Genomic DNA, 16,602 nt, shown 5'->3' on the forward strand with positions numbered 1-16,602 from the left:
AGAAGGGGTCAGAGAGCATAATATACCGCGTTCCTTTACTTTTAACTTGACCCGAGATTTGTCTAGTTTAGTGTTAAGTGTGTATATATTTCCAATGAAAGTACATTTAGCCCACCCCTGGAGCCCACTGTCCCCTCCTGACATACTGTATTGGGGCTTCCCTCCCCCTGTCTCTCCCAGTTATGAGAGATCCCGACCTGAACATACTGTATTGGGGCTTCCCTCCCCCTGTCTCTCCCAGTTATGAGAGATCCCGACCTGAACATACTGTATTGGGGCTTCCCTCCCCTGTCTCTCCCAGTTATGAGAGATCCCGACCTGAACATACTGTATTGGGGCTTCCCTCCCCCTGTCTCTCCCAGTTATGAGAGATCCCGACCTGAACATACTGTATTGGGGCTTCCCTCCCCCTGTCTCTCCCAGTTATGAGAGATCCCGACCTGAACATACTGTATTGGGGCTTCCCTCCCCCTGTCTCTCCCAGTTATGAGAGATCCCGACCTGAACATACTGTATTGGGGCTTCCCTCCCCCTATCTCTCCCAGTTATGAGAGATCCCGACCTGAACATACTGTATTGGGGCTTCCCTCCCCCTGTCTCTCCCAGTTATGAGAGATCCCGACCTGAACATACTGTATTGGGGCTTCCCTCCCCCTGTCTCTCCCAGTTATGAGAGATCCCGAACTGAACATACTGTATTGGGGCTTCCCTCGCCCTGTCTCTCCCAGTTATGAGAGATCCCGACCTGAACATACTGTATTGGGGCTTCCCTCCCCCTGTCTCTCCCAGTTATGAGAGATCCCGACCTGAACATACTGTATTGGGGCTTCCCTCCCCCTGTCTCTCCCAGTTATGAGAGATCCCGACCTGAACATACTGTATTGGGGCTTCCCTCCCCCTGTCTCTCCCAGTTATGAGAGATCCCGACCTGAACATACTGTATTGTGGCTTCCCTCCCCCTGTCTCTCCCAGTTATGAGAGATCCCGAACTGAACATACTGTATTGGGGCTTCCCTCCCCCTGTCTCTCCCAGTTATGAGAGATCCCGACCTGAACATACTGTATTGGGGCTTCCCTCCCCCTGTCTCTCCCAGTTATGAAAGATCCCGACCTGAACATACTGTATTGGAGCTTCCCTACCCCTGTCTCTCCCAGTTATGAGAGATCCCGACCTGAACATACTGTATTGGGGCTTACCTCCCCCTGTCTCTCCCAGTTATGAGAGATCCCGACCTGAACATACTGTATTGGGGCTTCCCTCCCCCTGTCTCTCCCAGTTATGAGAGATCCCGACCTGAACATACTGTATTGGGGCTTCCCTCCCCCTTTCTCTCCCAGTTATGAGAGATCCCGACCTGAACATACTGTATTGGGGCTTCCCTCCCCCTGTCTCTCCCAGTTATGAGAGATCCCGACCTGAACATACTGAATTGGGGCTTCCCTCCCCCTGTCTCTCCCAGTTATGAGAGATCCCGACCTGAACATACTGTATTGGGGCTTCCCTCCCCCTGTCTCTCCCAGTTATGAGAGATCCCGACCTGAACATGTTTAGCACTTTAGGGGAATTGACAGCCGCTTCAAAGTTCCATGAATAAAACGTACTGTTTGCCAGAATGATTATACAATTTGAAATATGTCACCATGTGTACACAGACGGTAGGCTTTTGGGCAAATGCAATTTCATGAGGTTTGGCATGCATTGTGGATAGAGGAGAAGAGGAAAATGGCGACTGGATGTGAGTCAAACACACATAGTGTGGTTAGTGATTTTGATCTGGCTCAGATTGTTTCTGAAGCCTTCCCTGGCACTGACTTCAGAGCATGTGTCACACACATAATTGGGCTGCCTAAATATATGGGTGTGTGTGTGTGTGTATGTGTGTGTAACTGAAAGAAGCAAAGTAGCCAGTCTGCCTTTCATAAGAGTGAGATAAACACCAACACATTTCTTGGGCCAACAGGAACGGCCCAGGCCGTGTGTAATCTGTTGTCGATCATGCTCACGTGAAAACACAATCTGCCTGTCACAGTTGATAATGTTGTGAAGCACTCAGTCCCACTCCAGAGAATTAGCTAGCGCTGCAGTGACATATTTGAAGTGGTGCTGCTCTGTCTGAACAGGCTTCCAGTTTTTGGTGTGTGACAGTTTTTCTCTGTCTCCTATTGGAGAGAGACAGGTGTTGTTTTGACATTGGCTTGATTTTACATGATGAGACGACCAAACACATCAGAGGGAGTTTGTAGAGACCTAAAGGCCAACTCCACACAGGATCCACAAAGCTATAGATCGTGGGAATGTGTGTGGTGTGTGTGTGTGTGTGTGAATGTCCGCAGGCGTGTGTCCGCATGCGTGTGTGTGTCTGCACACGTGTGTGTGTGTGTCATCCCCAATCTCTAGATCAGTCTACCATTTGTCCTGGCTTTTGATCTCTTGGAAGATACACCTTCACAATACTCACTACACCATCACAATACTCGCTACAGCATCACAATACTCGCTACACCATCACAATACTCACTACACCATCACAATACTCACTGCACCATCACAATACTCACTACACCATCATAATACTCACTTCACCATCATAATACTCGCTACACCATCACAATACTCACTACACCATCACAATACTCACTGCGCCATCACAATACTCACTACACCCTCACAATACTCACTACACCATCACAATACTCACTACACCATCACAATACTCACTACACCATCACAATACCCGCTGCACCATCACAATACTCACTACACCATCACAATACTCACTACACCATCACAATACTCACTACACCATCACAATACTCACTACACCATCACAATACTCACTACACTATCACAATAATCACTTCACAGTCCACAGGAGAATAATCAGAGACAAAGATATAGGACCTTTCCATTCCCTTCTCTGCTGCACTGTTTGTCTAAGTGATCCAAAGCATTACATTACATATAATTTTGTCTGCCTTAATAATAAAGCACATAATGAAACTCTGAAGGCAATATCATTAGTAATTACAGTTGTAGAAGGATACCACTGTTCAGTATAATTAGAAGATCAACGGTGAGAAATACACGTTTTAATTAACCGATGCCTTATGTTTGAAACCATAGATACAAGCGAGACAATTGTGTTTAATATCTCAATATATTTCCGTACACAATCAAATTAGTTTCCCAGATTCCCAGGTGAGAGTCTGAAAATATGGTATAATAATGATCTAGTATGGCCTAGTAGTGTTCTAGTCACCCTCTCTGGCCTGAGCCATCGAATTCACCCATGAAAACAGCGTATTACCGGTACCCCTGTATGTACTGTAGCCTCGTTACTCTTCTTTTATTGTTGTTCTTTTATTTTTTACTTTAGTTTATTTAGTAAATATTTAAAACTGCGTAGTTGGTTATGGGCTTGTAAGTAAGTATTGTGGTATTTGGTGCATGTGACCATTTTTGGGGGGACTGATTTGATTTGTTAGCCGGAGACACATGGCGATTATACTGTACTGTTTAACCCCCAGACCTACAGGCCATTACAGGGATCAACGAACAGGGCTATCTTTCTTTTACGGTCCGATCCCCTCACTATTCCCCCCACTAGCAGTGGCTCAAGAGCCATGGAAAATGTTCCCTCCGTACAATGCAGAGAGCCAGTCTTTTCACTATTCATTATGGCAGTATGTTATTTTATTTCCCCCATAAAGTCCTAAAGAGCTTTAATTTAGCTAGAGGCGCTTTTGTGAAGCAAGGCCTGTCTAATGACATGTTGTGTATGCCCAACGCTACAATGCCAGGATGTAATGCATATGCAGTGCTAACATGTTCACAATTGAACTTCTCGATACTAAAGATTTTTTTGAGGTCTAATTAATGTCACATAACCTACTGACTATAATATGTTCACAATTGTACTTTTCAATACTAAACGTTTTTTCGAGGTCTAGTTAATTGCATATAACCCACTGACTCTGATATTTTGCCTGGAAGTATTCCCATGCCTTTTGCGTGATGACTGCATGGTGAAGCAATGGTGAAATCGTTATAGAGCTTTGCCAAGTGAGAGACAATTCTGGTAATTTGCATGTTGTGTTGTTCAAACAGTGTCCGAACTCTACACCTTTGATCCATTATGGATGAGGCACAAGTAGTACCAACTTGGACTCAAGGGTAGACGTAACAATTAGTAGGATATGTTAAGTTTAGTTAGGTACGTATTAATTTGTAGATGACCATCATCCTATCTCCTCACGCCATTTGCACACACTGTATAAAGACCTAATTTTTTTCCTATTGTGTTATTGACTGTATGCTTGTTTTTTCCATGTGGAACTCTGTGTTGTTGTTTGTGTCGCACTGCTTTGCTTTATCTTGGCCACAGTTGTAAATTAGAACTTGTTCTCAACAAGCCTACCTTGTTAAATAAAGGTGAAATAAATTAAAAAATAATATTAATAAAATAACATTTCCTATGATTTGTTACAAATTATAATTCGTATGATATTGTTCAAATTGTAATACGTACAATATGTTACGGATTGTAATATGTAGAATATCTTATGAATTTGCTGTATGATATGGTACGAATTCCATTTTGTTGTGGCCAACGTTAGCTAGGTCGCTAGGTGGCTAATGCAAACTTTAGCTAGGTGGTTAACGTTAGCTAGGCTAGGGGTTAGGTTTAGGGGTTAAGGTTAAGGTTAGGGTTAAGGTTAGAGATAAGGTTAAGGTTAGAGGATAGGGGAAGGGTTGGCTAACATGCTAAGTAGTTGCAAAGTAGTAAGTAAATGCAAAGTTGCTAATTATCTACAATGCTAAAGTTGTCCTTGATGAGATTCGACCACGCAACCTTTGGGTTTCTAGACATTTGCGATATCCATCCATCCACCCCAACCAACTACACTATTTTAGTTTTTGCCATTAGGTACCTTAGGTACCTTCTGTCTTAACCATACTAAACGTAACATATTATGTTAATTTGGGTTCCCAGATTTACATTTACTATGCTACGTCTAGTCTATGAGAGCAGGCTGGCAGTATGACAAGCTCTCCCTTTGTTCTGCCTGGCACTCCTGTTACCCCACAGGAAAAGGCCCATGATCGTGTAACTGTATTCACTGGCTGAACTACTGCTATTCGTACTGAAATGGGAGGCCAACATTAGGGACACGTTGGGTCTTCACTTTGAGATAACCACCACCTACCCCGCTCTGTAAAACCATACTGTCTACTACTGAACATATGCCATATGAGACTTGGCTGGTGATTATATAGATACATTGATTAATTATTCAAATAATGATGAGATTATCATGTGAGATTCCCAGTGTTTGATGTTGAAAGTGTGAACTATTGTTGTAACCCTCCATGTGGACTGGAGACCAATGCAATGTATGTGTTATGCAACTATGAGTGCTGCCTATAGGGGAGCTGTAGAGCCTTTTCAAAGCTTATTCAACTGGTTAAGCAAAATGGGCTGTGAGTTGCATTGCACAGTGAAACTGATGAGAACTCATCTTTCAGCTATCTAACAATGAGCCACAAATAATTTTACCCCAAACAGTTCACATAATGTTTCTTTGTTAATGAAAGGTATGCATGTCATTGCTCCATTTTTGTTTCAATGGATTGTAAAATATTACAAATTACTTCCTTTTTAGATGATAATTCAAATAGCAACACACAGCCTCATTAAAAGCTGAATATTTCATCAATACATGCATAGTTTTAATATTCACATCAAATTCAATTTGATATAGCCACCTTTATGTCCAATGTTTTAGGCTGCTAAAATCACAAATGCTGTCAGGGACAGTCATCACTGCTTCCTAAAGTCCTCTTTTCTTCCCTGCGGAGAATGCGTGACTGACATGGTTTCACTGTATATTTCAGTATTTCACTCAAAGTTCCCTTTGTCTCCAGATTACTTCATGTGAGAAAAAAGAAGTGCCTCTCACTCGCTAATGATTTTTCCTCCAATTGAATGGCTGACAAGTAATTCACTCCTAACTGCTCAGAAACTGGCACAGTTATTTCATTGTTTCAGCCCTCTTTTCTTCAGGAGCCTGTAAAGTGGGGATGCCAATGTAGATTTTTTTTTGTTTCCAGTCGAATGGTGCCAACCGGTGTTTCCTGAGGCTGAGCAGAAGCTATGCCTGACAGATGTTGTGTGTTACCCTGTAGCAGTGGAAAGATCACACACGTGATCTGACATTTCAGCAGTCATAGTTATAATGTGAATATTCACATGATCAAGGTAGAGCAGTGGTTCCAACCAAGGCTACTAGAACTTCCAGGGGGTTCTTAGTCTATCCACATGGGTTCTTAGCCTATCCACAGGGGGCTCTTAGTCTATCCACAGGGGTTCTTAGTCTATCCACAGGGGTTCTTAGTCTATCCACAGGGGTTCTTAGCCTATCCACAGGGGGTTCTTAGTCTACCCACAGGGGGTTCTTAGCCTATCCACAGGGGGTTCTTAGTCTACCCACAGGGGGTTCTTAGTCTATCCACAGGGGTTCTTAGCCTATCCACAGGGGGTTCTTAGTCTACCCACAGGGGGTTCTTAGCCTACCCACAAGGGGTTCTTAGCCTATCCACAGGGGTTCTTAGCCTAACCACAGTTAGTTCTTAGCCTATCCACAGGGGGTTCTTAGCCTCTCCACAGGGGGTTCTTAGCCTATCCACAGGGGGTTCTTAGCCTATCCACAGTTAGTTCTTAGCCTATCCACAGTTAGTTCTTAGCCTATCTACAGTTAGTTCTTAGCCTATCCACAGTTAGTTCTTAGCCTATCCACAGGGGGTTCTTAGCCTATCCACAGGGGGTTATTAGCCTCTCCACAGGGGGTTCTTAGCCTATCCACAGGGGGTTCTTAGCCTATCCACAGTTAGTTCTTAGCCTATCCACAGTTAGTTCTTAGCCTATCCACAGTTAGTTCTTAGCCTATCCACAGTTAGTTCTTAGCCTATCCACAGTTAGTTCTTAGCCTATCCACAGTTAGTTCTTAGCCTATCCAAAGGGGGTTCTTAGCCTATCCACAGGGGGTACTTGAGAAGACTCATGAAACCATAGGCTTACTGGATAAATGCACATGAGGGGGTACTCTGGGCAGAACAAAATACAGTTGGTGGTACAGGAACCACTAAGGTAGAACACTGCCATTGTTAACACATTGTAAATCCTACTGCCGTAGGCTAAATCACATTTAAGTGTTTGACATAAAATTATAGAAATTTGATATCATTTGTAGGTTTAGCTGGAATTCTACAGCATATACAAGAAGACTACCCAGTCTGAATGCGCTCTACCATCTTCAGAATTCATTCTAGAGCTTTCTGGAGATATATTTGGCCCTGAAGTATGCATGCAGGCATGCTGCACACACACACACACACACACACACACACACACACACACACACACACACACACACACACACACACACACACACACACACACACACACACACACACACACACACACACACACACACACACACACACACACACACACACACACACACACACACAGACACACAGACACACAGACACACAGACACAGGCACAGGCACAGGCACAGACACAGACACACAGTGCAGTAGAACAGGGGTGTAAACAGAGGAGTCTGATAGGATCGGGGTGTAGAGGTTAGTTGGTGTACAGGTTAGGAGGTGTACAGCTTAGTGGAAGTACAGGTTAGAGGGGGTGTACAGAGCAGGTTGTGTGTGAGTGAGGCTCTGTAGCGATACTGCCATACTGCTCTTTGCACACTACAGGGTGTAAAGAAAGCCAATCAGAGCCAATCATAAATTATTCAAACGGGAACTGAAAGTCCAGGCCACTGGAGTGACAAGAATGTCGTAGCACCCATAGGTTTTGTTCAGCCCAAACCCCAGGACCTTTCAACACCGTGCCATGGCTGATCTAGAGTTCACTGGTCACGATGGCAACACCCATCTGTATCACGCGCTCCAGCAGGTGTATCTCACTGATCATCCCTAAAGCCAACACCTCATTTGGCCGCCTTTCCTTTCAGTTCTCTGCTGCCTGTGACTGGAACGAATTGCAAAAATCACTGAAGTTGGAGACTTTTATCTCCCTCACCAACTTTAAACATCTGCTATCTGAGCAGCTAACCGATCGCTGCAGCTGTACATAGTCCATTGGTAAATAGCCCACCCAATTTACCTACCTCATCCCCATACTGTTTTTATTTATTTACTTTTCTGCTCTTTTGCACACCAGTATCTCTACCTGCACATGACCATCTGATCATTTATCACTCCAGTGTTAATCTGCTAAATTGTAATTATTCGCCTACCTCCCCATGCCTTTTGCACACAATGATTATAGACTCTTTTTTTTCTACTGTGTTATTGACTTGTTTATTGTTTACTCCATGTGTAACTCTGTGTTGTTGTCTGTTCACACTGCTTTGCTTTATCTTGTAAATGAGAACTTGTTCTCAACTAGCTTACCTGGTTAAATAAAGGTGAAATTAAAACATTATAAACAGGGTCAGTCCATATGCCAGGCTTTGGGCCTTTTGGAGACCTGCATGGCTTGTAAAACCATTAGGTTTAGGTGACACAGTTTGTCGTTCGTCAGTGAGGTTGGAGTCTAAAGTGAGGGCATGAGATCCGGGGAAGGAAGAATAGATCTGATCACTGTTTCTTATTCCTATGACAACCATTACACAGCACATGTCCTTACAGCAGCTGTGGCCTCCAGCTATTCTCCTGACTACTAAACATCCATCTAAACACTACTCTGAACTCTCAACACTACTAAACATCCCTCTAAACACTACTCTAAACTCTCAACACTACTAAACATCCCTCTAATGTAAGGGTCTTGTGTGTAGCTGGTGTAGAGAGTCAGGCGCAGGACAGCAAATATATTAGTAATCAACCTACTTTTACTCAAAATGACAAAATTCACGAGCACACAATGACGGACCGAAAATACAATAAACAATCACTCACAAATACAACATGGGGAACAGAGGGTTAAATAATAAACAAGTAATTGATTGAGTGAAGCCAGGTGTGATAAGAAAAAGACAGAACAAATGGAAAATGAAAAGTGGATCGGCGGTGGCTAGAAGCTTTCGACGGTGACGTCGACCGCCGAACGCCGCCCGAACAAGGAGAGGGACCGACTTCGGCGGAAGTCGTGACATCTAAAAACTACTCTAAACACTCAACACTACTAAACATCCCTCTAAACACTACTCTAAACTCTCAACACTACTAAACATCCCTCTAAACACTACTCTAAACTCTCAACACTACTAAACATCCCTCTCAACACTACAAAACACCACTCAGTAGAACTATGCAGTACACATCTCCTACACCATACAGCAGGGACTGTCATCTAGATTCAGCTGTGGTCAGGGAGCCGGAACATAACTACAAATAATTGGTAGACTGCAAATTGACCTTAAGAAGCCCAAACAGATATAATGTTTGTCTAAAACATAGTAATCTCAAACCTTGCTTAGATTTGTAGATGATCACGTGTCTCTCTAGTACGTGCTGGCATACTTGGGAACAGATTTCCAAACTTAAAATCACTTAGAGCTGATTTCCTGGTGTTTTTACAGTCAGTTGGGGAACCTTGCCATACAGCAACTGTCTTTGATAACATCTAGCTGTCAAGCTATGCCAATGGACGTTGATGTGTGTTAATGTGAAACGCAGACCTGACATGACACAGTAGGCCCAGCGACCCCCGGTGAAGGAGGGCACGCGGCGGAGCGGAGTGTGGCAGACGCAAGGCGGCGTCTAAACCTCTCCGTGCCTCCAGCATCAATCCGACTTATTCTTATTCAGACGCCATCAGATGAGAGGTAGGCCACTGAGATTAGCTGCAGATCAAAAGGCTTGCTGCTTCGCTGCCTAGCGAGCACCACTCATGTTTTGTAGATTTAGGCAACTCTAGTGCACAGGCACTCTAGCGGCAGAGAAACCATGTGGTGTGGTGTACTGTACAGGCAACGACACTGCTCAGGGCGGTAGACTCAGACTGAAAAGGGATTTCTCCTAAACGAGGCCGGACTGCGGCTGGAACGTGGAAATTTGAAATGGTGTAATAAAGCAAATAGAAGACAAAGGAAAACTACCGCCCCATTACTGCAAGAAATTACAGTGGAACGAAGGTACTTGTCCTTTCAGTGCCGTCACAATGAAACTACTTCCATGTGTGTAATATGTCTTGGTTCAGTGATCATTTGTTTTAAATGTGAAATGTATGGCTTGTGTAACGGAAGGACACGGCGTCTGGAGCACCAATAGGCAGCATTACCATGACAACTACTGCAAAGCCATACGCCAAGAGCAATTAAAACAAATCAGTAGCAATGGACGCCTATGTACCACTTTTGCTTTCGCTGCAATCTATTTCTCCGTAAGGCTTAGTGTAAATCCAAACGAACATATCAATTGCACCAGACTCATAACATTAAGCGTATTATGTGCTCACAAGCGTAATCTCTGCCATCAAGGAAGCTAAGTTTAGATACAAACACAGACTTAAACATTCCTGGGGTTCTCTCTGTGCAGCAAATGTCAAGAGTGCTATCAACCCCACACTAAGCATAAGTTGTCGTTAACATTACTAACTGATTGAAGGTCAATTTGGAGTGTATCAAGACTATGAGAAGCTCAGAAGGATGGGCACATACATCAAAGTAATATAGTACAGGCAACAGTACAACGGTACAGGGTGATGGCGAAGCAACAGGATGGGGGTGGTGGTTGGAAGTTCAAAGGGATAGAGAGGCCTGGATAAGAGAGGAAAAACAATGACTTTCCTCAACTCCATTTCCCATCAAAGCGCTGGACTGTTGCAGCAAAAAGGTTTGTAAGTGAAGAGAGGTTTTTACTGGGTCAATGCTTCTAAGGTCCCCTCTCTTCAGGGTTGATATTAAAGAGGAAGGAAAGTAATGGCTCACTTTGTTGAACCTAACAAGGTGACACAGAACCAAAGCTACAGAGAATATCCCCAGACACCGAGGATTTCAAATGGAAAACCTAAGGATTTCAAATGGAAAACCTAAGCATTTTGACGGGAGATGTAGAAAGGGTAAAGTATATACACATTTATTCCATGGATTAATTTGCAGTAATTGTGTCTCAATGTGTTGGTTGATATGGCATATCAAAGAGTGGTGTTATAAACTAATACTATGTATAATTTATTTATTTTATAATAACATTTAAATTATTATTATTATGGGTTTTTAGTACATTTTAATAATAGCTATCACTGCTACTTAATTGCCTGCTGATGGGCCATCAACAACAGTACTCAAACATGTTGCGTAGGTTACTAAAATTCCTTGAATCAAATGTCAGAAGAAAAAGTTGAACAAAGCCTTTCAGCATCCATAAAAATCAATCTCAACTTTTGTTTGGGTTGGAATTCTTTGGTGTTGTTTTAGGACATTTTCCTGCTATTTAGTACATTTTTCTTCTCCTGCCTTCAGAGAGGCAGTTAGTTCAATATCAACTCCCTTCAGTTGGTGTAATATGACAAATTTCCTCTTTGTTTCACTGCTTAGCGAGAAATGTCTTATTTAAGTGTTGGCCTCTGTGTGATACAAATTGATATTGAAGTCTGCAGCAGCCACTTAGGTGGCTACCTTGCGGGGTAAGCTATTTCTAAGGCAAACAGCATGTTGAAGCCATACACTTTTCACTCACAGATGATTTCAGATTACGCAACGAGGTGTTCTTAGCAATTAACCTTAGGAAGACAAATAATCCAAACTGACTGTGACGAATTCAAACAAAAAATACAAGACAGTATGAAGTTACTCTAGAGAGTCAAACCATTTGTCATGGCTTGGAGAAATTAAAAGGTATACATGTAAAACTCCAACCCATGTAGCTACAGTACAGGATCCTCCATGGGCCATTCACTGGTACAGAAGTGATTGGCAACAGCTGTTTGTGACTGCCCGATCTCCAACTTCAGCATAGCTCAACCATTATGCTTTTCCATCACCTTGGTTCTCTGTCACGCACTAACTGTAAGTACCTGAGGTAAAAGAACCTAGCGTCCATTCTCTGCCCGAATGGGTTTGATTGCAGATCCAGATGTATTTTTATTGTTGGTACACGACAAAGTTACTGTTTCACTTTTCAATATAGGCTACACAAGTCAATATAAATAATTTACTAACACTAATGCCAATACTATATTACAATATAGTTAGTTGTTTAACAGATTTATGGCTGGTCATCATCCACTCTATGGCAAAAAGAACCAGATGTTTCATCTAGCAGAAAGTCACAGTACACCATGGAAAGTAGAAGGGGAAGCTAAGGGTGTGCTCTGTAAACTCACCCGTACCGTATCTTTGCTTCTCCAGGAAGTACCACCCTACAGGACCAGCTGAGGGACAGCTCAATCAAACAGTCACAGGTAAAGAAAATATATATAGTTAGAGATAAGTGTAAAAGAAGAGTAAAAGTTCACTGTAAAACAAAAAATGTCCTGCATGTATAAAAGCCAGACCAGCTGGCTTTGAATATAAACCCCTGTTTTGGGTTGTGTTTTGCCCCTGATCTCTGTCCACACTGAACCCAAGACTTGTTCTCCCCAAACCCCCCACCCCACGTCCCCCTCCCCCCGATCCACCTGCCCCAGTCACTCCTGAGTATATTTAGCCCGCTGAGGGATCAGGGACACATAGACTTTGTCAGCGGTGGCATATGTACCCTGGATTATTGCCCCCAAAAGAATGTTACCATCCACGAAGGAGCAAAGAAATACCCCTTCATCCCTCACATTTAACAACACCCCACGTCCTGCTTTCATTTGATGAAAAGACACCATTATTAGTACCAAGAACTAGTGGCCATCTCCAGAAACAAAACAAATATGTAGCTTGTCCCTCCTTTCTTTAGATATACTCTATATAGGGGCGATTTCCAGATAAAGTCCTGGACTAAATTACTATTTTATGCTGGACTAATGAAAATAAAATTTCTCGACCATGATGTAAAATAAACTTGAAATAATCTGGCTTTAAACGGTCTGATTTGCACAAAGAAAATTAGGGTTAATCCAGGTGTATGTGAAGGTATAAATTAAACCTAGAAGGAGGGGGGTTAACTTCAGATGATGTCAATGGCAATGGTGGTTTCCTGCTTTTCCTGACAGAGTTGAAAATTAGCATGGGGTATTACTTTTCCAATTTACTGTAGTAAATCCAGAAGTAATAAATTGATTTAATATGCATTAAATGGTAGCGCAATATTCATTTCTTGTTGCTTTCTGTTGCAGAATCATACTGTAATGGCTTATTTAGTTATTTACTGCATTTTTTAAACCATTTCATTTTATCTTGTGCATTGTTTGATTTTGATAGCCTATTCCAATCCGTGCTCATGCATACACACCTTGAATATTTACCATCATTCATAACCAAGTGTGAAGGTGGAATTCATCACATACGACTGGGAAAAATCCACTTGAACGTCCCTGCAGCAATTACTATTGGGAAACTCAGTTATCATCCCTGACCTCCGACTTCTCCCACATGCTGACCCTGGACATCACCTACTAAGGAAATGACCTCGATAACAGCCTTTTATCGGCAGTTAAATGCAACAACAAAACAGGATTTAAAAAAATCTATCTATTCCTACAATATATTAACACTATAATTTGTTTGCCAGTAAGACAAGGTGTACATTTAGTTAATGGTTGACGCAGCTTGTTTGACATTAGCCAATTGACTTTTGTTTCTAAACAACTTCAAAGCATGTGAATGCATCCAACTCGTATTTACTAATTCACAACTGGAAATTACCACCTTTCCACTTCCCAGCACGATGTTTCTGGAATCCATCTTTTTGAAGAAGGCCTTGTGAAGATGTCAGTGAGCCATCGTCATGCTGGACATTTTCCCTCCATTTGACTCCACACAAAAGGACAGATATTTTGGTAGTAGTAAAATTCCCTGTCTTAGGTCAGTTAGGGACACCACTTTATTTTAAGAATGTGAAATGTCAGAATAATAGTAAAGAGAATGATTAATTTCAGCTTTTATTTATTTCATCACATTCCCAGTGGGTCAGAAGTTTACATACACTCAATTAGTATTTGGTAGCATTGCCTTTAAATTGTTTAACTTGGGTTAAACTTTACGGGTAGCCTTCCACAAGCTTCCCACAATAAATCGGATGAATTTTGACCCATTCCTCCTGACAGAGCTGGTGTAACTGAGTCAGGTTTGTAGGCCTCCTTGCTCGCACACACTTTTTCAGTTCTGCTCACAAATGTTCTATAGGATTGAGGTCAGGGCTTTGTGATGGCCACTCCAATACCTTGACTTTGTTGTCCTTAAGTCATTTTAACCACAACTTCGGAAGTGTGCTTGGGGTCATTGTCCATTTGGAAGACCCATTTACGATCAAGCTTTAACTTCCTGACTGATGTCTTGAGATGTTATATATCCACATAATTGTTCTGCCTCATGATGCCATCTATTTTGTGAAGTGCACCAGTCCCTCCTGCAGCAAAGCACCCCCACAACATGATGCTGCCACCCCCGTGCTTCACGGTTGGGTTGGTGTTCTTCGGCTTGCAAGCCTCCCCTTTTTTCCTCCAAACATAAAGATGGTCATTATGGCCAAACAGTTCTATTTTTGTTTCATCCGACCAGAGGACATTTCTCCAAAAAGTACAATCTTTGTCCTCATGTGCAGTTGCAAACCGTAGTCTGATTTTTATGGTGGTTTTGGAGCAGTGGCTTCTTCCTTGCTGAGCGGCCTTTCAGGTTATGTCGATATAGGACTCGTTTTACTGTGGATGTAGATACTTTGGTACGTGTTTTCTCCAACATCTTCACAAGGTCCTTTGCTGTGGTTCTGGGTTCTGTTCTGCGTTCATCTCTAGGAGACAGAACGCGTCTCCTTCCTGAAAGGTATGACCGCTGCGTGTTCTCATGGTTTTTACAGTTGCATACTGTTATTTGTACAGATGAACGTGATACATTCAGGCATTTAGAAATTGCTTCCAAGGATGAACCAGAATTGTGGAGGACTACCATTTTTTTTTTCTGAGATCTTGGCTGATTTCTTTTGATTTTCCCATGATGTCAAGCAAAGAGGCACTGAGTTTGAAGGTAGGCCTTGAAATACATCCACAGGTACACCGCCAATTGACTCAAATTATGTCAATTAGCCTATCAGAAGCTTCTGAAGCCGTGATATAATTTTCTGGAATTTTCCAAGCTGTTTAAAGGCACAGTCAACTTAGTGAATGTAAACTTCTGACCCACTGGAATTGTGATACAATGAATTACAAGTGAAATAATCTGTCTGTAAACAATTGTTGGAAAAATTACTAGTAGATGTCCTAACTGACTTGCCAAAACCATAGTTTGTTAATTTAACAAGAAATTTGTGGAGTGGTTGAAAACGAGTTTTAATGACTCCAACCTAAGTGTATGTAATCTTTCGACTTCAACTGTATATGTGTAAGGGTTGGATATGCGGAGAGTCAGTGAAGATAGTCTACAAGGCGCAGATAGTCTACAAGGCGCAGATAGTCTACAAGGTGCAGATAGTCTACAAGGTGCAGATAGTCTACAAGGCGCAGATAGTCTACAAGGCGCAGATAGTCTACAAGGCGCAGATAGTCTACAAGGTGCAGATAGTCTACAAGGTGCAGATAGTCTACAAGGCGCAGATAGTCTACAAGGCGCAGATAGTCTACAAGGTGCAGATAGTCTACAAGGTGCAGATAGTCTACAAGGCGCAGATAGTCTACAAGGTGCAGATAGTCTACAAGGCGCAGATAGTCTACAAGGTGCAGATAGTCTACAAGGTGCAGATAGTCTACAAGGTGCAGATAGTCTACAAGGTGCAGATCTGTCCAGGGAAACAGCTGTTCAACAGTCTGATATCCTGGTGATAAAAGCTGTCTCGATGCTCCGATACTGCTATCCGGATGGTAGCAGAGTGAACAGTACATGGCTCGGTGACTGAAGTCTTTGATAACCTTCCAGGCCTTCCTCAAGGATCACCTTTTGTAGATGTCTTGGAGGGCAGGGAGCCCGCCCCCAGGGATGGGTTGGGCCGTCTGCACCACCCTCTGTAGAGCCATTCATTTGAGGGTGGTGCAGTTACCATGTCAGGCAGGGATGAAACTGGTCAAGATGCTCTTGATGGTGCAGCTATAAAACTTGTTGAGGATCTGAGGGCCCATGCCACATTTCTTCAGTCGCCTGAGGTTGCAGAGGGGTTGTTGCACCTTCTTCACCTCGGTGTCAGCGTGACTGGTCCATATCAGGTCCTTTGTGATGTGCACACCGATGAACTTTAAGCTTTTTAGCCTCTCCACTGCAGCCAATTCAATGTCAATAGGGGCGTGCCTAACCTCCTCCTTGTGGGCTGACTCGTTGCCGGCAGTGATCGGGCCTACCAACGTTGTGTCATCGGAAAACTTAATGATGGTGTTGTGCATGGTGGAGTTGTCCGAGTTGTGCATGGCCACGCAGTCGTGGGTGTACAGGGAGTACAGGAGGGGGCTGTGCACGCACCCCCAGGATGCCGTGTTGAGAATAGTCAACGTGGCAAAGG

General features: G+C 43.0%; 1 protein-coding gene across 3 annotated transcripts in view; it reads right to left on the bottom strand.

Annotated features, from left to right (window-relative positions):
- LOC115111166 (myocyte-specific enhancer factor 2C-like) overlaps positions 1 to 12,578 on the bottom strand; it is a 132,184-nt gene extending 119,606 nt beyond the window's left edge. For 2 of the 3 annotated variants that reach the window (XM_065011427.1, XM_065011428.1), the window contains exon 1: positions 12,356 to 12,578. The gene's annotated coding sequence lies outside the window, so the exon portion shown is untranslated. The remainder of the gene's footprint in view (positions 1 to 12,355) is intronic. The other variant, XM_065011429.1, reaches the window with a different exon arrangement.
- Between the last annotated feature and the right edge of the window lie 4,024 nt (positions 12,579 to 16,602).

The sequence above is a fragment of the Oncorhynchus nerka genome, linkage group LG27 (genome assembly GCF_034236695.1).
Source record: "Oncorhynchus nerka isolate Pitt River linkage group LG27, Oner_Uvic_2.0, whole genome shotgun sequence".
Classification (NCBI taxonomy): domain Eukaryota; kingdom Metazoa; phylum Chordata; class Actinopteri; order Salmoniformes; family Salmonidae; genus Oncorhynchus; species Oncorhynchus nerka.